The sequence below is a fragment of the Meles meles genome, chromosome 1 (genome assembly GCF_922984935.1).
Source record: "Meles meles chromosome 1, mMelMel3.1 paternal haplotype, whole genome shotgun sequence".
NCBI classification, from domain to species: domain Eukaryota; kingdom Metazoa; phylum Chordata; class Mammalia; order Carnivora; family Mustelidae; genus Meles; species Meles meles.
This window is the reverse complement of record NC_060066.1, coordinates 215,034,217-215,053,337: the sequence shown is the minus strand read 5'-3', so window position 1 is coordinate 215,053,337 and position 19,121 is coordinate 215,034,217. Positions and strand designations below refer to the sequence as shown.

At 67.4% G+C, this 19,121-nt stretch overlaps 1 protein-coding gene across 4 annotated transcripts in view; it reads right to left on the bottom strand.

Annotated features, from left to right (window-relative positions):
• MEGF6 (multiple EGF like domains 6) overlaps positions 1-19,121 on the bottom strand; it is an 80,648-nt gene that overhangs the window by 42,980 nt on the left and 18,547 nt on the right. The gene's annotated exons all lie outside the window — the stretch shown is intronic.

Here is a 19,121-nt window from a genome sequence, read left to right as displayed (position 1 = left end):
CCCCACGGCCTGTGCTCGGGCGCTAGCCACGCCCACCCTCCCCACCGCATCTCCCCAGGGTGCCCTCCACCTACAACAGGTTCTCTGAGCCCCCAAGTCTCACTTTCAGAGACACGTGCAAGTCTCACTTTCAGAGACACGTGGACGCCCTAAAGGCACGGCGAGGAGGCTGGGCAGAGAGGATCCCATCACGGGGGCCCCACGCAGGGCGGCCCTGGGGGCCAAGGAGGAGGCAACCCCAGGCCCGGCCGGGCCAGGCGGGGAACGGCGGCTGTGGGCGACGGTGGGCTGGGCCTGGGACCTACCTTGGCAGGTCCTGCCATCCCCCTGCGGCAGGCGGCCAGCGGGGCAGTGGCAGTAGCCCCCCACGGTGTTGTCGCACTGGGCCTCGCAGCCCCCATTCCCGTCGGCGCACTCATCCACGTCTGCGGGGGGGACACTGGTGAGCAGCAGGGAGCCCCCCAGCCACTGCCCACCCCAAGCCCCAGACCCAAGAGGCCGGAAGAGGGCACAGACCAGCAGAGATGGGCAAACATCACCCCTGCAGACAGACCCCACGAGAGGGAGACACCTGACCTGTCCGTCCCGCAGCCAGGGGGGCACGCGCACCTGGGTCCTACCCAGGAAAAGCAGCCTGTCCTACAGCATTTGGGGGGGGGGTTCGGGAAGGCCATGCAGAAGCGGCTTGGCCCAGGAGTGGGTCCTGCTCTCCCAGACAGGAGCCACGCCGGCTTTCCTGGGTCCCCACGAGAACGGCCTGTGCTGGTGTTCTGGTCCCGCAGTCAGTGTCCCAGGGAATCAAGGGGCCGCCCCACCGCTTTGAGGCCAGGAAAAGACCCTCACAGCTGCCCCCAGACCCGCATCCCTGCCCCACACACTCCTGGTCCCAGGACCTTATGGAGTCACAGCTGCCAACAGGGAGAGGGACACGAATAGGGTAACAGTGGGGAGCGGTCTCCTCAGCCCCCAGCGCCCCCATCCCCCCGGCTGCGCACCCGAGGTCTGAGAGGGGCCCTATTCTCCTCCTGGCCTCTCAAGGCCAAAGGCTGAGCTCCCCTGGAGTCGTGGGGAATGTGACCAGAGGCAGGCACAGACCACGCAGAGACCCCAATGTGCCACAGGCCACAAAGGGTCAAGGGCCAGCGCGGCCCACAGGCTGCTGCTACTAGAAGCCGCCGCCCTTCCCGGCCACGCGGGGAGCAGCCCGTCTCTCAGAGCCTCAGTGCTCAGACAGCCCCGGGCTGGCGTTCCCAGCCAGGCCAAGCCTCCCCCGATGGCTTCATCACCTCTGCCCCTGCCTGGGAGGGTCCCCACAGGACCCCAAGTCCGACGGAGGCCACAGCCGGCCACAGTCCCACAGGCAAGGCTGTGGCCAGACCTCTCCTCGGGAGGGCCGGGAGGCAACCGTCAGCCCAGGCCCGCCGAGGTTAAAGCCAGGAATTTCTGGGAATTCCTAGAGAATGACACAGGATGAGACAGCGCCGGGGTCAGAGCTGGGGTGCCCGGGACAGGAGTCAGCGTGGGACTGGGGAGACAGCACAGCGGCCAGCCCTGCGGACGAGGAGTGCGCCAGGTGGGAGGGGCGCAGGGAAGCTCCTGCCCGACCTGACCTCCGGCTGCTCAGCGGGGAGCAGGGAGGGTGTGTGCCAGGCGGGCAGGCCGCACACCCAGGGAGCTCCTTCTAGCTGCTGGCACACGAGGCTGACAGGGGCCCAGCACCCCCGCCAGCACCCCACCCTGACCCCACGGGCTGCCACGCACCCCAGAAAAAGGCCTGGGTGCTGGCCTGGACCCGTGATGGGTACCGGCTTGTGGCTCCGCGCGCCGCTGGTATGGCATCCTGGAACGGGCCGAGCCCCACGGGGCTCAGCACCAGGCGGGCTGCTCGGCGCCTGTCTCCGCCCATGGCTGGACTGCGCCACCCTCTGCACAGGGACAGGACCCCAGGAGTCTTGGGTCTCTGTGCCCGGCCCAGGCCAGCACACAGGGGGCCGCGGGACACCCTCGGGAAACGTCTTCACTGCGCCACCCTCTGCACAGGGACAGGACCCCAGGAGTCTTGGGTCTCCGTGCCCGGCCCAGGCCAGCACACAGGGGGCCGCGGGACACCCTCGGCAAACGTCTTCACTGCTTTCCATCCATGAAGGAGACAGGACCTTGCGGGGCAGCCCCCGATGGTGGCGGGCGGTGCGTGTGTCCTGCCCACTGCTGCGCTGTCCAGCTGGGCCCGGACTGCAGCCGGTGCCCCCTCGCTGCCCCCCTACACTCCAGACGGACTCAGCTGCCCCTGTGGCCCTGGCCTAGGGTGGCAGGAACAATGAGAAGGCGTGGCTGCTCTCTGGGGGGGGCAGCACACCAGGACCCCAGCCTGACTATCGGGGCCCCGGATCCCGGCTGCCCTCCCCCGCCCGGGCAGCCCTGCACACCCGACCCGGCTCGTCCTGTCCCTTCTCACCCCCACTCCCAGCCTGAGGCCCCCGTGAGGCCAGTGGACCCCAAGCCTCTCCCCTGCCCCCACCCTGCCAGGCTGCTCCGGGTGACCTGGTCCGGCCCCCCCAGTTACTCGGGCTGTTGGAGGGGACACAGCTCCTCCCGCGTCCCCCACACACACCCAGTCCCTGGTTGGTGTCCGTAGAATGGAGCAGAGGGGGGAGGGCAGAGGAACCCCTGCCGTCTGTGAGGAAGAGGAGGCCACGAGCATGGGGGTCTCGCTCTGCGTCACGGAGGCCGAGACTGCTCAGAGGAAGGCCCTGAAGCCCGGGGCTGGGGGGTGGGGGGGGAGACATGGCTGCGCCTTGAATCCGCGGGACAGTCAGCCGTCGTATCCTGCCGGCCCACCCAGGCCCGGGGCTACCTGTGAGCAGCCAGATTCATGAGGCGCTGCCTGCCAAGGAGCCCGGGAACCCCCTCCATGCAGCCAGGTGTCCCCCAGAGAGGCAGGGAGGCCCAGAAAAGGCAGCTGGACCGCAGTCGGCCGCTCCGGGCTCTGGAGCAGCAGGCATGGGGGGCCTGGAGAGGGACCTCCCCAGGGCTCCGCCGCAGGACAGAGGTTCAACATCTGGGAAGAGGGGCACCCGGGAGCCTCCCACAGCCAGCAAGCCAGAAGGCACCAACACGGGGACCCCCCTGGGTCGAGGGTGCGTGTGCGTGGCTCGGCCTGCCTTGTCTGTCTCCCCAGGAACGTCCCACCCCCAGAGCCCAGCTGCACCCCCTTCCCTCAGGGGAGCTGGGACAGTTGGGGCTCCCTGTGGGAGCTCGCCCTGCGGGCCCCTGTGCCTGCTCCCGGCCCAGCGGGATTGGACCTGCCGCGGAAGCCCGTGCGGGGCGGAGGGGGGGCGAGCAGAGGCCCCCGCCCCACCGCGAGGGAGCCCCCTTTCCCGTGCACCTCACTTCTCATCTTTGGAAGAGTTTCAGGCCCCCAAGACAGGTGATCCAAGGCCCTGTGGGGGCTCCAAACCAGCCTTGGGGGGCCTTCGTGCCCGGTGTAGGCCAGGTCACCGGGCTCTGTCAGGGCAAAGCTGCAGAAGGGACTTGGCTCTGAGCCAGGAGAGCGGGAACTTCACCTAGAGTCAGGCAAGGGGGCCCGGGGGTTCCTTGCTGCAGCCAGAGGGGGCCATACCGTGTCCTGAGACTGCTGGGACACAGGACCACCACCGGGGAGCCTGACCAACGGAAAGGTATTGTCCCCCACCGTCCTGGAGGCCAGAGGTCCCGAGTCAGCGTCCCTGAGCTGAAGTCAAGGAGCCTCCTGAGACTTCCTGCACCCTTGCCGGAGGCCAGTGTCCCTTGGCTGATGGGCACGGCCACACCCACCTCTGCACCCGGGCCTCCTCAGGAATTTGGAGGGAGCACCTCCTCCCACCGGGGCATCCCCCCCGAGCCCCACGCCCGAGATGCCTGAGGCTGCAAGAGACCCCTTCTGCGAGTTCGCTCTGCGCGCCAGAAGCCGGGAGAGGCAGCGCCCCACGGTAGGGCTGAGGTCCTGCCGGGGCGGGTCTGGGCTGCCTGGGCCTCCCAGCCTCCAGGCAAACAAGACGCATCACCGACACCCCCTGCACCCGTTTCCTCATCTCTAAGAGGGGCGAGCTGTGCACGCGGTGGAGGGCAGCCAGGGCGACCCGGGATGGGGGGCGCTCAGAGGCACCAGCCACTCTCTAATTCCATTTGGGTAAAAACCGAGAGCCCAAAGTAGCACGGCCCCGGGGCCCAGGCCCACCGTGACCGTACCCTAGACCCCAACCCTCCCCCACAGCCGCACGGGCCTATTACAGACACACGGAGACCCCCCAGGGCTGCAGGGAGCCTCCAAGCCTCCTCCCCATTCTCCCAGCATGGTGCTGCCCCGCCGGGCACCTGCCCCAGCTTGTCCCTGCCGCTCCCAGGACACATTCCCACCCGGGCCAGGGCCAAGGACGGGCTTCCTGGCTCCAGGGAGGCGTGCACCAGGTGGGGCAGGGAGGGGAGCCGGCAGCCAGAGGCAGACCTATCCCAGGCCCTGGATGAGGATCTCATCAGAGATCCCATCGCAGCCCAGGGCAGGGGGCTTGGCCATGGGCCCCTCTTCAAGGTGGGCTCAGCCCAACAGATGGAGCAGCTGTCCCTGACCTGGGCACGGCGTGATTCTGGCTGTGCTGAGGGGCCGTCATGCCTCTGCCTGAGGTCCCCTCCCTCTCCTGCCCCAGCCAGGAACTCCGGGGTCAGAGTGGCTTAAGGGCCCACGGGTCACCTGGACCTTTCTGTGCGTGACCAGCTTGCCAGTTTCCAGATGGACCTCTAGGCCCTGGGTCCAAAGAGACCCACATTAACCCACGGCAAGAGGTGGGGGGCAGAAAACGCCATGCACATTTTATGGGATTGCCATGGTAAGAGGCCAACCCAAAACGGTGTGCTAGATGGAATTAAGTTCACACAAGGAACCTCACCACCTGACCGTTCAAATATCAAGTCACAATCACTGTAACGATGACAGTTAGAAACCAGTGGCTCTGAGCAGGCGGACGGGGGGGACCAGGTGGAGGGACAGAACCATCAAGCCGTCCCCGTCCATCCGCACGCTGAGCAATGGCCAAGAACACACAGAAAGGCACAGAAAGAAAGCCAGGAGGCCACCCCCAACCCAGGAGCAGGAAGACACCCTCCGGACTGGGTCGGGCAAGGTCAGGCCTGAGGTGAAGAACGCCGGGCTCTTGCTTCCTTTTGGTCTGAATTAATAGATTTTATCTTTTAGAGAAGTTCGAGGTGTATGGAAAGGCCTAGCAGAAGTAAGAAGAGTTCCACGGGCTGCCTTGTCCCCAAACACAGCCCCCACCCCTACTCCGCACCCGCACCCCGCCTGTCCCCACGGCGGGCAGGACTGACACAGCCCCAGGAACGCGCGCTCACAGCTCCCCTGAGTCCTACACGTGGTGCTGGGCATCCTGGGGTTCTGACAAGCGTGCACCGGCGAGAACACGCAAGACGGTGTCGCGGGGAATGGCTTCGCACCGCCTGTCCGTCTGTCCTCCCCCAGCCCTGACAACGACCATCTCTGCGCAGTCTCTGCGGCTTTGCCTTTTCCAGGATGTCCTGTAGCGGGAGCCACACAGCGTGGCCTTTTCACACACGTGTGCGTCACTCAGCGACAGGCGTCTAAGAACACGCAGCTTTCCACGTGACAGCCTGGGAGGAAGGGGAAGCTCCCCAGGTTCAAGGGAGTCCATCCCAGGGCCCACCAACCTCCCCCCGGTCCGTGATATCTAGGGAAACCATGGAAACCAAGAGGGGGTCGCCTAGAAACGGCAGACAGGCCTCACCCACTCTGGATTCCCAGGGTCACCCGGCAGTCCCCTCTGGGAGGTCAGAGGGACAGGTCAAGAGTGGGGTACTGGGTTCTCCCTCTCCCAGGCCTCTCCCGGGAGATTCCAGGACTCAGCTCTTAGCCTCCTGTGTCATCAAGGCCAGGCCCAGAGGTGGCCTGGGGTCAAGGAGGCTGCGAGCCTCCTTTGCCTGTCAGACACACCCTTGTCTCCGGCGAGCAGAGGGGGCCAGGACGGAAGAGGCCCTGCCCGCAGGAGGTGGACACCACCCACCAGCAGAGGCCAGCAGCGGCTCTGGCCCGGAGGCAGTGGAAAAAGGAAGTTCGGGCTCCCAGCAGAGCTTGGGGGGCCCCGCCGAAGCACAAGGGCCGGAGGTGGGGGCTCTCTGCTGCCGGCCCAGACAGGGCCCCGATGTGCGAGATGGGGTGGGGGTTCGGGCAAAGCTGGAGACGAGGGGCCCCGAAGGCTCCCAAGCAGGCTTCCAGGGGTGAGGAACAGGAAGGTGTCGTTAAAGACACCGAAGGGAGTGGACCGACCCGGCGCAGGACCAGAAGGGCTCCCCGGCCTCCTGCCATCAGCCCAGGACGCACGACGGCCTCCCTGACATCAGAGTTTCTCTGTTTACCCTGAAAGTTATCGGGTCGGGTCTGTTTATACAAATCAGCTTTCAAATATGTGGGAATGGGGCTTTTTTTTCCATTTGTTTCCCAGAAAACAAGACAAAATGTAAAAGGCCCAGGAGAGAGCCAAGAACATTCCTTGGTTCCCCAAATATCCAGGTCTCCACTCCCCCCGCCAGCGAGTTCCCGGGATGGCTCACGGCTTCGGCAGCTGTGGCTGCGCCGTGACAGGGGTGAGGCTTAGGAAGGGCTGCTGGGGGCTGAGCCACGCACACCCTGAGCCGAGTCCTCTGTCTGCGTGAGTATGTGAGCCTGCGTGTGTGCGCATGTGTGTGCGCCTGAATGTGTGAGCCTCCGTTGTGCACACGCGTGTCTGCCTTGTGCACGCGTGTGCGTGTCTTATTCTGCGTGTGTACCTTGTGTGTGTGCACGTCCCTCCGTTGTGCACGCGTGCGTCTGCGTCATGCATGTGTGCGCGTGTTTACACTGTACCCTTGTGCACGTGTGCACGTGTGTGTCTCCTTCTGGACACGGCGTGCAGGTCTCTCTCTGTCCCAAGAAGCCTGATTTCTGGACTCGGCCAGTCCAGCCACAGCCAATCCAATCCCCTGCACGGTGGGGACCCGAGACCCGTGCAACCCGGAGGCCTCGGAGGCCCTGTCCCCCGGCGTCCACCCTCTGGTCTGCACAACAGGATATGACATGCTCTTTGCATCTTGCTCAGTTTCTAGGCCAAGATCAGGAAGGGCTGGGGGTGCGCAGCACGTCCCTGTTCTTTCCTGAAACAGAGCCGGGAACTCTACCCAGACGGGGCTGGGGCCTCGCGGGGAGCCCAGCCACCCCGGAGGGGGGTCCCGAGCTGGGCTCTGACGCGGTGCTCGAAGCCTTGTTGGCCCCTCCCGCCTCCCTGGTGTGCAACCCTGGGGCTGGACGCTTGAACCTCTGGTCGGCTGTGCACCTGGCCCGCCAGGAGCCCCTCAGCCAGGCCCACCCTGGCCCAGACACCAGGGGGGTCGGCCGCACTGGCCCCGGCCGGCTCGGAGCAGCGGCTATGGCAGAGGGAGGAGCTGGCCCCGCTCAGGCCCTACTCTCCGGCGGGCAGGCTCTCCAGAGAAGCATCCCACTGCCCACTGGGGACCTCGGCACCCCCCACCTCTCATCTACACTCCTAGGGCCACACAAGGGTCCCGTCCCCAGCGGCCTCCTGCTCTGCCAGCCAGCTCAGCCCCCTGGCCAGCCCGGGCCCCTGCACAGTGAGCGGCACCCCTAGGCCTGTGTCAGTGTCACAAGTGCCCCTGCAGGTGGCCTGTCCCAGCTGCCCAGACCCTCAGCAGACACGCACGGCCCCCAGCTCCACAACCGCCTGTCTGCAGACCACTGGGGACCTGGCTCGAGGGCAAGTCCCTGCGGGCGCCGGCCCTGAGCCCCGCTCCGGACCTGCCGCGGCAGCGCCGGGCACACAGCGAGGGCCAGCAAGCACTGGCTGGAGGAGCGCTTGCTGAAAGCGGGAGGTGAAGGGTGGGGACTAGCTCTCCTGGGACTGGGGCATGAGTTCTCCACTTTCTGCAAAGAGCCCTCCTCCGGCTCCCGGGACGCCTCCAGGAGGAGGGACGAGGCCAGTGCCCAGCCTTCAGCTGGGAACACAGGCGGGACAGGCGGACGTGGCCGCCTCGGCATCTGGAGCTTGGGGCCCTGTAGTGTCCACACCCTGCCTGGCACGGGTACAGCTCCCAGGGCCCCGGGCAACAGCCCCAGGGCCGAGGGCACCTCCCTGGCACAGAGGACCAGACAGGAGCCGCGCGTGTCCACTGGCCTGCACGGGCCCTGGTCTTCGCGATGTCAGGAAAGGGGCCACTATGCCCCCACCCCACAGACCAGAGACTGGGAAGCCTCTTTCCCTCACACCCACACGGAGCTGGGCTCCCGGCGCACCCCCCCCACCCCGTGCCCGCAGTCGGCCATCTCTCAGCCCCTCACCGTCGGGACCTCAAGCTCCAGCGGTCCTGGGGCCCGGCTCGCTCCACACGAGTCACCCCCTGGCTGTGCCCCGCAGACCCGCCGGGACTCGGGCCCCACCTGCCAGCCCCCCACACGGGCCCTGCCCCCCACCCCACCTACCGGCCAGGTCTCCCGGCTCACGTTGTGGTGAGTACTTGAGCCCTCGGCCCACCGCCATCCCCACCGATGCGGCCGTCACTTCCCCCGCTCCTGCCCCGTCCCTCACCCCTGCACTCCCCAGTCACGCTCTCACCCCCAGCCCTCCCAGGCCATCCCCCTCTCTCTCCCCCAGGGCCCCAGCTGGGTCTCGTCCTCTTTCCCACGGTGCCCCTCAGGCCTCAGCAGCTGTAGGAGTGACCCCAGGTGACGCCAGCCGTCGCGGGGCTGGACCGGCTCAGGAGCCACAGAAGAGCTCAGGGACCGGAAATCCCAGGGGCCTGGTGGGCCGCTCTGGCCTCTCGCCGCCACCAGAGGGCACCGGTGCCCGCCCCGAGGCGCAGGCCGGGTGGGCACCTGCTTGGGCGTGCTGGGGCAGGAGCCCCTTCCAGGAGGGGGTCTGTGAGCCCTCCCCCTCCTCATGGCTGCGCCTCCTGCCTTCCTGCTGCCCACAGAAAGCTCTGGAAAGGCTGGCAGGGCTGGGGGATGCCAGGGGCCCAGGGCCCCATTTGCTGGGGGCTCCCATGTCCCCCCACCCCAGCCTCTGGGCCTTCTTCATGCCGCCTGCAGAGCCCGGAGCCGGCGGAGGGCAGAGGTCAGCACGGAGAAGGGCAGGGAACACGGCCTGGCCTCACGTGGACATCTGCCCCGGGGGGTACCACTCGCCTGTTGTCCCAACCCAACAGCCTTGTGCCCGGGGCCCCAGGACATCCTCTCCTCCAGAAACCCGATCCCACCCACCACCCTCGGGGCCCTCCCAGGCTCCCGGGGTAGCTGCCGCCCCAGTGAGCCCCCAGAAGAGAACAGGCTGTGAGCAGGGCACGGGGGGTCCAGGTTGTGGAGCCCCCCCCGACTCTAACAGCACCCGGAGGGCCCCGCAGGAACCCGGCCTGGGGCCTGCGCTGTGGGACACACAGGGGGGCCCCAGCCAGCCTGCCTCCCCTTCGGAGCACAGTTCAGTCTGGAAGAGGAAGAGGCCAGGGCCAGACACCGTCCATCAGCCCCCTCTGACCCCTGGTCCTCCGGCCAGGGCAGCCTCCCCAACAAAGCCAGATCCCTGCCCCACAGCATCAGGGCGGGGGGGACCAGGTCCCCACCCACCTGGAGGGATGGCCCGGAGGTCCAGGCGGCAGGCTCGGGGCCCCGCTGCCCCTCCTGGAGGCTGGTCCTGGGAACGGGCAGCTCCAGCTCCTCCACATGGACTGCGGACCCCGGGCCGGCAGACGGGGGCTCTGACCGTGACCCGCAGCCCCACGCGGGCCAGCCCCACGGCCCCAGCCCGGCGCTCAGGCCGCTCCCCACGACAGCCCTCCTGGCTGGGCCCAGCCTCCCCATGTCCTCCACCCATCGTCTGCCCCCCACGGGGAGCAGGGGTGCCCGTGGCCTCAAAGGGCTGGCGGAGTACGAGCCTCCGGGCATTCCGACAGTCCTGAGCGCCCAAGTCAGAGGGGCCACACTGCCCACACCCTCCCTGCACAACCCGACGCTCCCCGGGTGCACACAGGAGGCCCTTCCCGACAGCTCTGGGTCTGGCGGCACATCCCGGGGCTGGCGGGGCCAAGGCGGGCCATCCTCTGGCCACAAAGCACAGAAAGGCCAGAAACCTTGGCGCTTGCCCCTCATGCGGGAATCCAGATGGCTGCACCTCTGTTCCCAGGACACAGAAGACGGGACGGCCACAGGGCTGTAAGCACAGGGGTCAGCGTGGCCTACCCTCACCCTGTGCTCCCAGCTGCCAGGGGACACACAGGCCGCCCCGCTCAGCCCCGCGCCACATCACCCCAAGACAGGGTAGACAAGAGGACCGCCACCGGCCTCAGAATGCTGCCCCCCGAGGGCCCCCCACAAAGCAGGCTAGGGAACCGCGCTGAAGTCAGAGGACCCCGCGGGACAGGGTGACACCCAGCAGTACATCACGGCCCCCGTCCCTAGTCCCGTAGCCTCGGCAGGGCTGTCCCTACTGCAGGGACCCCACCCTCAGCCCAAAACAGAGGCCATGTGAGCTCCAGGTGCTCCCACAGCGGACATGCTGTCCCTACAGGGGCTGAGGAGAAAGGTCCTTGCCCAGCGCCAAGTACCCAGCCAGCACCAGCGACCTCCTCCCCAGGACACCGCCCCCCCCTCCTGCGGGTCTTTGTCAACCTGGCAGTGCCTAGAGACACTGGCTCCAGAGCACAGCCGCCCCGGGAGGTGGTGTCTGTCCTGGGTCCAGCCCAGAGCCAGCCCGGGAGCACCCCTACCCCAACCTGCCCTGCCCTCGTTCTGGAGGAGGCCCCTAGACGGGGGCAAACACAGCCCAAGAGGACTGGCGGTGAACGGGCCGGCACGGGGCCCCCGCACCGAGACCCTGAAGTGATGGTGGTCCCGCAGGTGAAGGAAACCAGGACAGGGAACGGCCAAGCCCAGCCCGCCTGCCCCACAGTGCACGGACACCTGCGGGAGGGCCCCTGCAGACCTCAGCTCCCACCCCTGTGCCCCCGACTTCTGGGACGACAAATCCGGGATCCCAGAAAGGCCCAGCGCCCTCCACGGTCACACAGGTGGCTGGCCCTTCGCCAGGCCCCCAAGCCCAGCCAGCACCGGACAGAGCTGTCTACCCCGCACCCCAGCCAGGGCACAGCCCAAGCATGCACAGGGCACAGGACGGAGATGTTTGGTGCACGAGGTGTGGAGCGCGCCTTTCCTGCTGAACGAGTCATGTCAGGGGTTTGCTGCAAAACTCGCCGGGCCTTGTCCCTGAGCAGAAGAGGCAATGCCCGTCCTTGGAAGGGAAGCCGCGGACTGTGAGCACGAAGCCCACCCATCGGAAGGCCAGGGCCATGCGGGGGGGCGTTGGGCGGCCCAGGGAGCTGGGAGAGGGGAGGGCGTGCAGGCAGGGCCGGTGCAAGGGGTAGGCCCGGGAGTGCCGGCCCTTCCGGCTGTGCACTCCGAGTCTGGGTAGGCCAGGAAGTCCCCCTGCCAGGAACCGGGGCCAAGCACCTAGGAGTCCAGCGTCCAGGAATCTTCCAAACTGTCCCGTCAAACCGAGTAGTCACAGGACCATCCGGTTCCTCTGCCCCAGGGGCTTGCAGGCCCACACACGACGCACCCCCTGCGGTTTGCTTCGGGTCGAGGGTCCCCAGGTCAGGGCGGCCACATCCGCCAGGGAGGGCTCCGATGTGTGGGATGCCTGCACCCTGCCCTGCTCCGTTCTGGCCTTGACACTGCCCTGCAGAAAGCCGGCACGAGGCAGGACGGGCGGCCGCACGGGGCTTGGTGAGGAAGTGGCCTCCTCCCTCCTGAGACCTCCAGGGACCCCAAGGTGGAACCCCAAGAGGTGGGGCGACCCCCGGCCCCCCGCAGAGACCGAGCCAGCAGCAGGCCCCTCACTGCAGGGCTGGCCGGAGGCCCACGGAACAGGCCGTTGGCACCCCTGCCCACCACCTCCCCTCCCGCAGGAACGGCCCTGTTATCAGCTGGCCTGGCTCCGCGTGATGCTGCCCAGGCCCCATCTCGACCCGGGCACAGAGGGCCAGGCCCTGCTCTGGAATGCCTGGAGCCGCCAAGACCGGAGAGCAGATGTGGGATGCCAGCTCCCTGCTCGCAGACCCTCATTAATTATCCTGCCCGGATGGGAGCCAGGCGCGAGCCCCAGGAGTCCTAAAAACAGGCTATCAGCACGTTTCCTAGGATTCGCCCCCGGAACAGCCAGGCCTCCGGGCGGCCCGTGCTCGGACAGGTGGAGCGGACCCAGGGCTGAGGCACCCTCCAAGCACCCAGAAAGCAGCCCCGGGTCCGGGGCTCGCCCAGAGCCGCTCTGCCTGCTGTCTTGGGCCTCCCTCTGCAAGGTCTGAGGGCGCTGCAAGGCCGGGAGCCAGGGATGTGGCCCGGTGGAGGGCTCAGCCCCTAAGGAGGCAGAGGCAGGCCCAAAACGGGCTCCCGAGCCCAGGCAGGGCTCCTGCGGGAACGCGGGCCCTGAGGTGAGGTCCCCAGCGACAGCTCAGCGGCCGGCATCATCTTACTGACTCATGAAGGGTTCTGATCACCGGGTGCTGGGCATGAGGGGTGAGCCACAGAGACCCCCAGACGGGCAGCCCACTGGAGCAATGAGAAAGGGGCCCAGCACCGTGGGGACCTCATCCGGGAGGCAGCCAGGCCAGCAGGAGGGGAGGGAGGACCCCCACGGCTTCCTAAGCAAGTTCCTTCCACGCCTGTAAGTCCTTACTGTGCTGCGAGGGTCTCTCCCACGTCCAGGCCGAGCCTCCAAGTGACCAGACCCCCCGCATTGCCCCAGCACCCCCGGCCCCATCCAGCTATCTCTGCTGACCCGGATCCCTGTCCTTCGGGCACCCATCGGGCCACCACACCGGCCAGGAGCGCCCCTCCGGGCAGACAGCCGCCAGAGAGGCCCTCGCCCTCCGTTCCCCTCCCCTGGTGGAGAACAGGGGCAGCGAGGGCCTGACGGGCGCAGGAGGGCTAGGGGCAGCCTCTGTGCAGAGCGAGGGGTCCCTAAGGGTCTGGGGCCGGGCAGCCTGCCCCACTCAGCGTGGCCAAGCCATCCCTCTGTCCAGACAGAAAGAGCCATCAACACGGCCAGCTGGTTCCAGATGAGGCTTTGTGGCTTCTGGGAGCGGTGCAGGCGCTGGCTCTGCCCGGCCCCGTGCGCCGCGGGATGAAGTCTGCCAGAGCCGGGAGACGGCCCTCGGCCCCAAACACTCCAGAGGGAGCCTCTGTGCCGGAGCCTGTCTGCCCCGAGGTCACGGTGGTCTGGGGACCCCCACAGGGTATGGTGCCGACCCCCAGACGCCACCAGGCTCCCCCACCGTAGCCAGTGGGGCCACCACGAGCGTCCGGCCCGGCGCAGAGAGCCCAAGAGTTGGCCAGATGGAGCCACCACTGACCCCAGCAACTCAGGGATGGCCTGGGCTCCGTGTCCCCATCTATAAAATGGGCAAGCAGCCGGCCCATCCAGGGTCCACCCCGGGACCGCCCTTGTAGTCTAGGGGAGAGCACGTCACGGAAGAGTGTGGGTCATCTTTGGGGAGGGGGCGCAGGGCAGTGCGGCTGAGGCAGGCAAAGGACAGATTCACCGCATCCTTTCGGGAGACCACCCAGGAGGATGGGGCGGGGCCTCGAGCCTGGGGCATCCTGGGGACAGGAGGCGCGGAGGGCTTGTCCTCCAGATCTGAGCCTCAGCCCTGCCTGGACAGTAGCCCCACTCGGGCAGGCGCCCCTGAGCTCCTCACTCACCAAACGGGCAGGCGGGGCAGCCTCTTGGACCCCGGCTCCCGGAAGGGTCTGCCCGTGGTCCTCCTGCCTGTACAATCGGAGCCTAAGAAGCCCTCGACTCTGGAGCCCGTCCTGGGAAGGCCCGCAGCCCCACAGGGCACGAGACAGGCCCAGAGGCCACAGTCATCCCAAAAGACCGAGGCGCCCCTGTGGTTAGGTGCCGGGGGAGGTCAAACCTGGAAGTTGAGTGATTCGCTGTGTGAACAAACGCCCCCGGAGTCAGCCACTTTGAAAGTGCGGCTCCGACTCTGCGCGCGGCCAGTCTCGGCCGACCTAGACAAGGTGTCGGCAGCCCCACGGCCCTGCAGGGACGGCACGATGGTCCTACGGCAGCCACACCGGGCCCCGCCGACTGCCAAGGGCAGCAGGATGGAGGCCAGAGGACAGAGTCAGAGCCACCACTCACCCCTCCACCTGACGCCCCAGGCCTTGCCCTCCCAAGGGCCGAGGCGGCCCCAGGCCAGGGAGACACCCCGTGCCCCCTCCTGCAGGAAGGCGAGGCTGTGGAGATTTCTGGAACTGTCTTCGAAGGAAGGGCTTCGTGCAGCCAGAGCAGGGTGCGTGAGACACAGCCCACGGCCGCTCTGTCCGCTCGGGCCGGACACGGAGCACTACCGGCCACCCAGGTGTGGAAGAGCCACGCACGGCAGGCGACCGCGGGCTTGGCTTTTCTGATTCCCCGGAGAGCGACCCAGCTCCTCGAAGCCTGGACCCTGAGGACAGCCTCCCAGAGAAGCCCAGGTGCTCACAGGGGTGCCCCCAGCTGCAGGGTCAGCAAGCACCCCGCTCCTGACGGCCAGCAGGATTCTCGAACGGCCCAGCCACACCACGCGGGCGCAGGCAAGGGCGCAGGGAACCTGGAGTCCGGGGGGATTGAGGTCGGAGGCAGATGGGGACAGGTTAGCCCGCGACCACACCCGCAGGACAGTGGCTGAGCTGCTCCGAAGGACTCAGGCCAGGCGAGGGCCGCTGTGGCCGCAGGCTTCGGGAGCCCTCGGGTGCTGGAACCGTGTGCCCAGCGCCTCGGGGGCGGGCAGCGCTGGCTGCCCTCCCCACCCCCACCCCCTGAGGCCCAGGCTCCCGGAGCAGCAGCAGCTCCCAGGCCTGGTCATAGCGGCTGGCTGTGGCGTCTGGTCCTCAGGGCAGGGGTCAGACTCCCACCCTCGGACACAGGGGCAGCGCCACAGGGAGCTGGGAGGCCGGCTCCCTGTCCGTGGAGCCATCATCCCAATTTAGAAACAGAGCCGCCCTTGAGCTGGGGCCAGGGCTCCGACAGCGGGGCCTGCCTCCTGCTCCCAGGCCCTCGGGGCCAGCCGCCTGCCTCTACTTCTCAGAGCAGCTGCCTCCAGCCCCACCCAGGGTCCCCCACCCACCGGCTTCCTGCTCAGAAGGCAGGACCCACCAGGGCATAGAGGCTCCAGGCAAAACCTCAGACATCGGTCCCTGCTGGGCTGGCGTGGGGGGTGGGGAGCAGGTCACACTGGGTCCCCCGGGGCACCTGTTGGGCCAGCCCCAAAGTGGCCGTCCTGACTTCAGGGCTTCCACCAGCCCAGAGAGGGCAGCCAAGGGCCCTGGGGGTTCCAGGCTGACCTTTCTTCTGAACTCCCCGCCCAGGCCCTCCAGGCTGACTCACTCTCTCCTCCCCTAGGCTCTGCTCTAGCCTCCCTTCGTCTGGAAATCCCACCCTAAACCCTCTGCACCTCCCCAAACCTTCCCCAGCCCACAGGCCCGCCTCCTCCAGGAAGCCCTCCAGGCTGCCCAGCTCTCTGCTCAGCTGATCCTGAGTCCCAGAACTGCCTCAGAGACCTACCCAACGCACCCATTTTACAGGTGAGGACACTGAGGCCCAGAGGGGAACCAAAGCCAAAGCTTCTTGGACCGAGAAGCTACCAGAGATAACCCAGACCTGAGTTCTCCACCTGCTTGTGTCCCACGAGGTCAGGTGAGACCAAGTCCTGGGACAGGACTGGCGGCCCCGTTACGGTGCATGGCTGAGTTGGGAGGTCGTACACTCCTAGGGCTGTGTCTCCTGCCGTCTTTCCTTAAAGGCCCCGTGACCGCAGCCAGGCAGCACGCGTGTGCGTGGGGGGGGGCATCTCCCGCGCTCACTCAGGAGCACACACGTGTGACCTGGTACCGAAGGGGGACAGAGCTGTGTTTTCTGCGTGTGCAGACCTCTCCCAGTGGATGGACAGGACCCCAGGAGCCCAACCTGGGTCGAGGGCTTCCCGGGTACACAGCCCTCCTCCGCGGACTGATGGTGTCGAACCACAGATAGGGGGGCCATTCGTCCGCGGGGTGTCCCCACCCCAGGCCACTGGACGGAGCTCAGGCAGGCGGCGCAGGCAGTTACCCCGAGAGCCTGGGACAAGCCCGGCCACCAGATCGCCCACCCTCAGGCCCGCAGGCTCAGCAGACCTGGCCTCTGGGGAGAGACGGCGCCGCCAACCCCTCTCCCAGGGGGGCACTGGGCCTCACCTGTGCCGACCCCGGGACCCGCAGAAAACCACTGTCCCTGTCCACCTGACGCATGGCGTGCCCAGGGTCCAGGACGCTGCCCAGGGTCACACGTACATGACACGGAAGCTACTCTGGCCGCACCACGATGGCGGGGGGGGGCACCCTGCACACTCGGGCCCCCACCCTGGGCTCTGCCAGCACAGGCCCCCTTTGTGTCCCTGCCTTCCGCCTTCCTGGAGGGGGTGGGGCGGGGGCGGTGGAACAAAGAGCTGAGCCACCGCCTCCCCCACAGGCCACAGCCGCCGGGAGGGGGGCAGGCAGAGGAGGGGCTCTTCTGAGGGGCCCCCCCTGGCTCCACAGGCAGCCCAGCGGGATGCCTCCCTCCCCCCATGCTTTGATTCAAATGAAAGAATTTGGGGGAACCAGAAAAAATATGGCTTTTATTTTCAAAACTGGAATCAATTATAATTGGGGGGTAGTTAAATAGTCCCGACTGGACTGAAGCCCATGCCCGCCCCATCCAGAGCCAGATGGAGAGACGGGAAGGAGGTGCCGTCTGGGGCGCGGGTGGGGGCAGGGCAGGGGCGCCTCTGCACACACAGCTCTGCACACACAGCCCCTGCACACCTGCCCTGCACACCTGTCCCGGTACACCCCACCCTGCACACCCAGCCCTGTCTGGCTAGCCGGCACAGTGAGCCCTGAATGTCCGGCCTTTCTTCCAGGAGACAGTCCCCAGGAGGACACCCAGCAGCTGCCGCCCGGCCGGACCTCCTGCTTCCCGAAGGCCCCATGTGCCGCACACTGCCCACCCGTCCCAGAGGGCCGAGGCTGGTCACAAGCCCAGCCCCTGGGTGTAGAGTCAGGCCAGGGTGTGAACAAGGGCATCTGCCCCTCTCTCTCCAGAGACGGTCTTGCCGGGGGCCCGACGGGGGTCTCGGAGGTCTCGTGTTGCGCTGGGACACGGTGGGAGGTCCCAAGCCCTCCCTGGGACAGAGCGCGCTCCCGGCCCCAGCTCTGCTGAGTGGCAAGCAGCTGCCTGACCTCCCTGACCTGGCTTCTCCTTCCGAGCGGTGAAGACGGGCGGACTGAGGTGGTGCGTAGCGAGGTGGTGCAGGCCGGCCCCCAGCCCCCAGGAGGCCACGCGCATCCTCGGGGAGAGCAGGGCTGCTCTCAGGCAAAGCCAAGTCTGGAGCACGGGCCCATGAAGCTAGAGGGCAGAGCGTGTGAGCACGGCTCCCGCCCACCCAGAGAGCCCAAGTGTGGGTCTGAGCCTGTCCCACAGGTGTGGCCCTGGGATCCTGGAACTGGGCCAGACAGTCCCCCTCCCGTGGACACAGGACCACTCGCTGCACTAAACTCCCTCCCTCTCACGCCCCTGCGGCCCTCGAGTCCCCTGATACCCAGGAGGTCAAGTGTCAAGGTCTTGGGGTGGGGAAGGCTTCTCATGCCAGAGGGGACCCCAGCCGGGGAGGCTCAGAGCTGGGCCCATGGACAGAGTCGGGCCAGGACGCAGGGATGGAGGAACGGGGGCAGGGCAGGTGACCCCAGCCACTTCCTGGAGGGTGTGACCACAGACAGGCCACACTCGAGGTCACCCCCTCACGGCCCTCGGCCCACAGCAGGGACCACAGCATCCGCACGGCCGACGGTCGGCCACAGCCCTGTCCCACCAACATCCCCAAAGGGAGCTTGCCGCCAGGACCAGCTCTCACCCCAAACTGAAACCCAGCCCAAGCTGCATGCGGCTGACCAAGGCTAGACGAGAGAAGGGCCTCGAAGCCTTCTCCACCCCCACCTGTGGCCATAAACACCTACCAGACCGAGAGGAGCCAAGCTGTTACAGCTGGCCTGGACCCCAGCCTGCCTGGGGGCGGGGGTCACATCTGGCCAGCCTGCCAAGGGGCTCAGGATACTAACGTCAGGAGGTCTGGCTGAGGCACCAGGGCATGGGGCAGGGGCCCCCCAGCATCTGGAGGGCTCTGGACAGCAGGCCTCACTCCATGGCCCAGGCCTCGGTCCTCCCAGCCCACAGAGCCCACGAGGAAGCAGGATGGAGGAACTTAGCTCAGCCAACAACCTTCCGGCTAGCAGAGGGCCTTGGGTACGCGAGCACAGTCGCCTGACCTGCTTCTCCAATCCTCAGCACCCCCAGCGGCCGGCCCCCGTCTCAGAACCCGGGAACCCCGCCACTCCCCAGGACCCCGGCGCTCCCCAGGACCCCTGCCCTCGGCCCATGCTGGAGACAGAGGGCAGGCCACCACGTGGGGACACACGGGGACCAGCCAGCGGGCGGGGTCCCCTGTGCAAACAGGGGGCCTCCTGTTCCCCACAATTAACTGATGCCCACCCCTTCCCAGGTGCCCGCTGGGCTCCAAGGCACTGGACTGTGGCGCAGCACGTCCGCCCGGCGTCCACCTGGAAGGAGGCCCAGCTGCTCGCCTGGAGCAGGTTCAAAGCACCGGAAACCGTCTGGGGGTATTTCACTTCAGCGGGCGGGGTGGCCTGCACCCTGAGAGCCCCGGGCTCACTAAAGACACCGGACAAAGCAGGAAACACCAGTGACAGGTCACACCTCCCCATGACCAAGAACGCAGGAGGAGCGTCCGTGGGGCCTCCTGCCTCCCCACCCGCTGTGCACTCCTCGTTACAAAAACGCAGTCAGCCCGGCGGCCCCTCGAAGCCAGACGCCCCGCCCGGCACCCAGTCAGTGTCCCCCATGGGCACAGCCCCCAACGTGGCATGACTTGGCTGAAGCCCCCATCCCGGAGCGGCACCCGCCAGCCACCAGCTCCAGCACGGCCCGGTCGGCGCCAGGAAACGT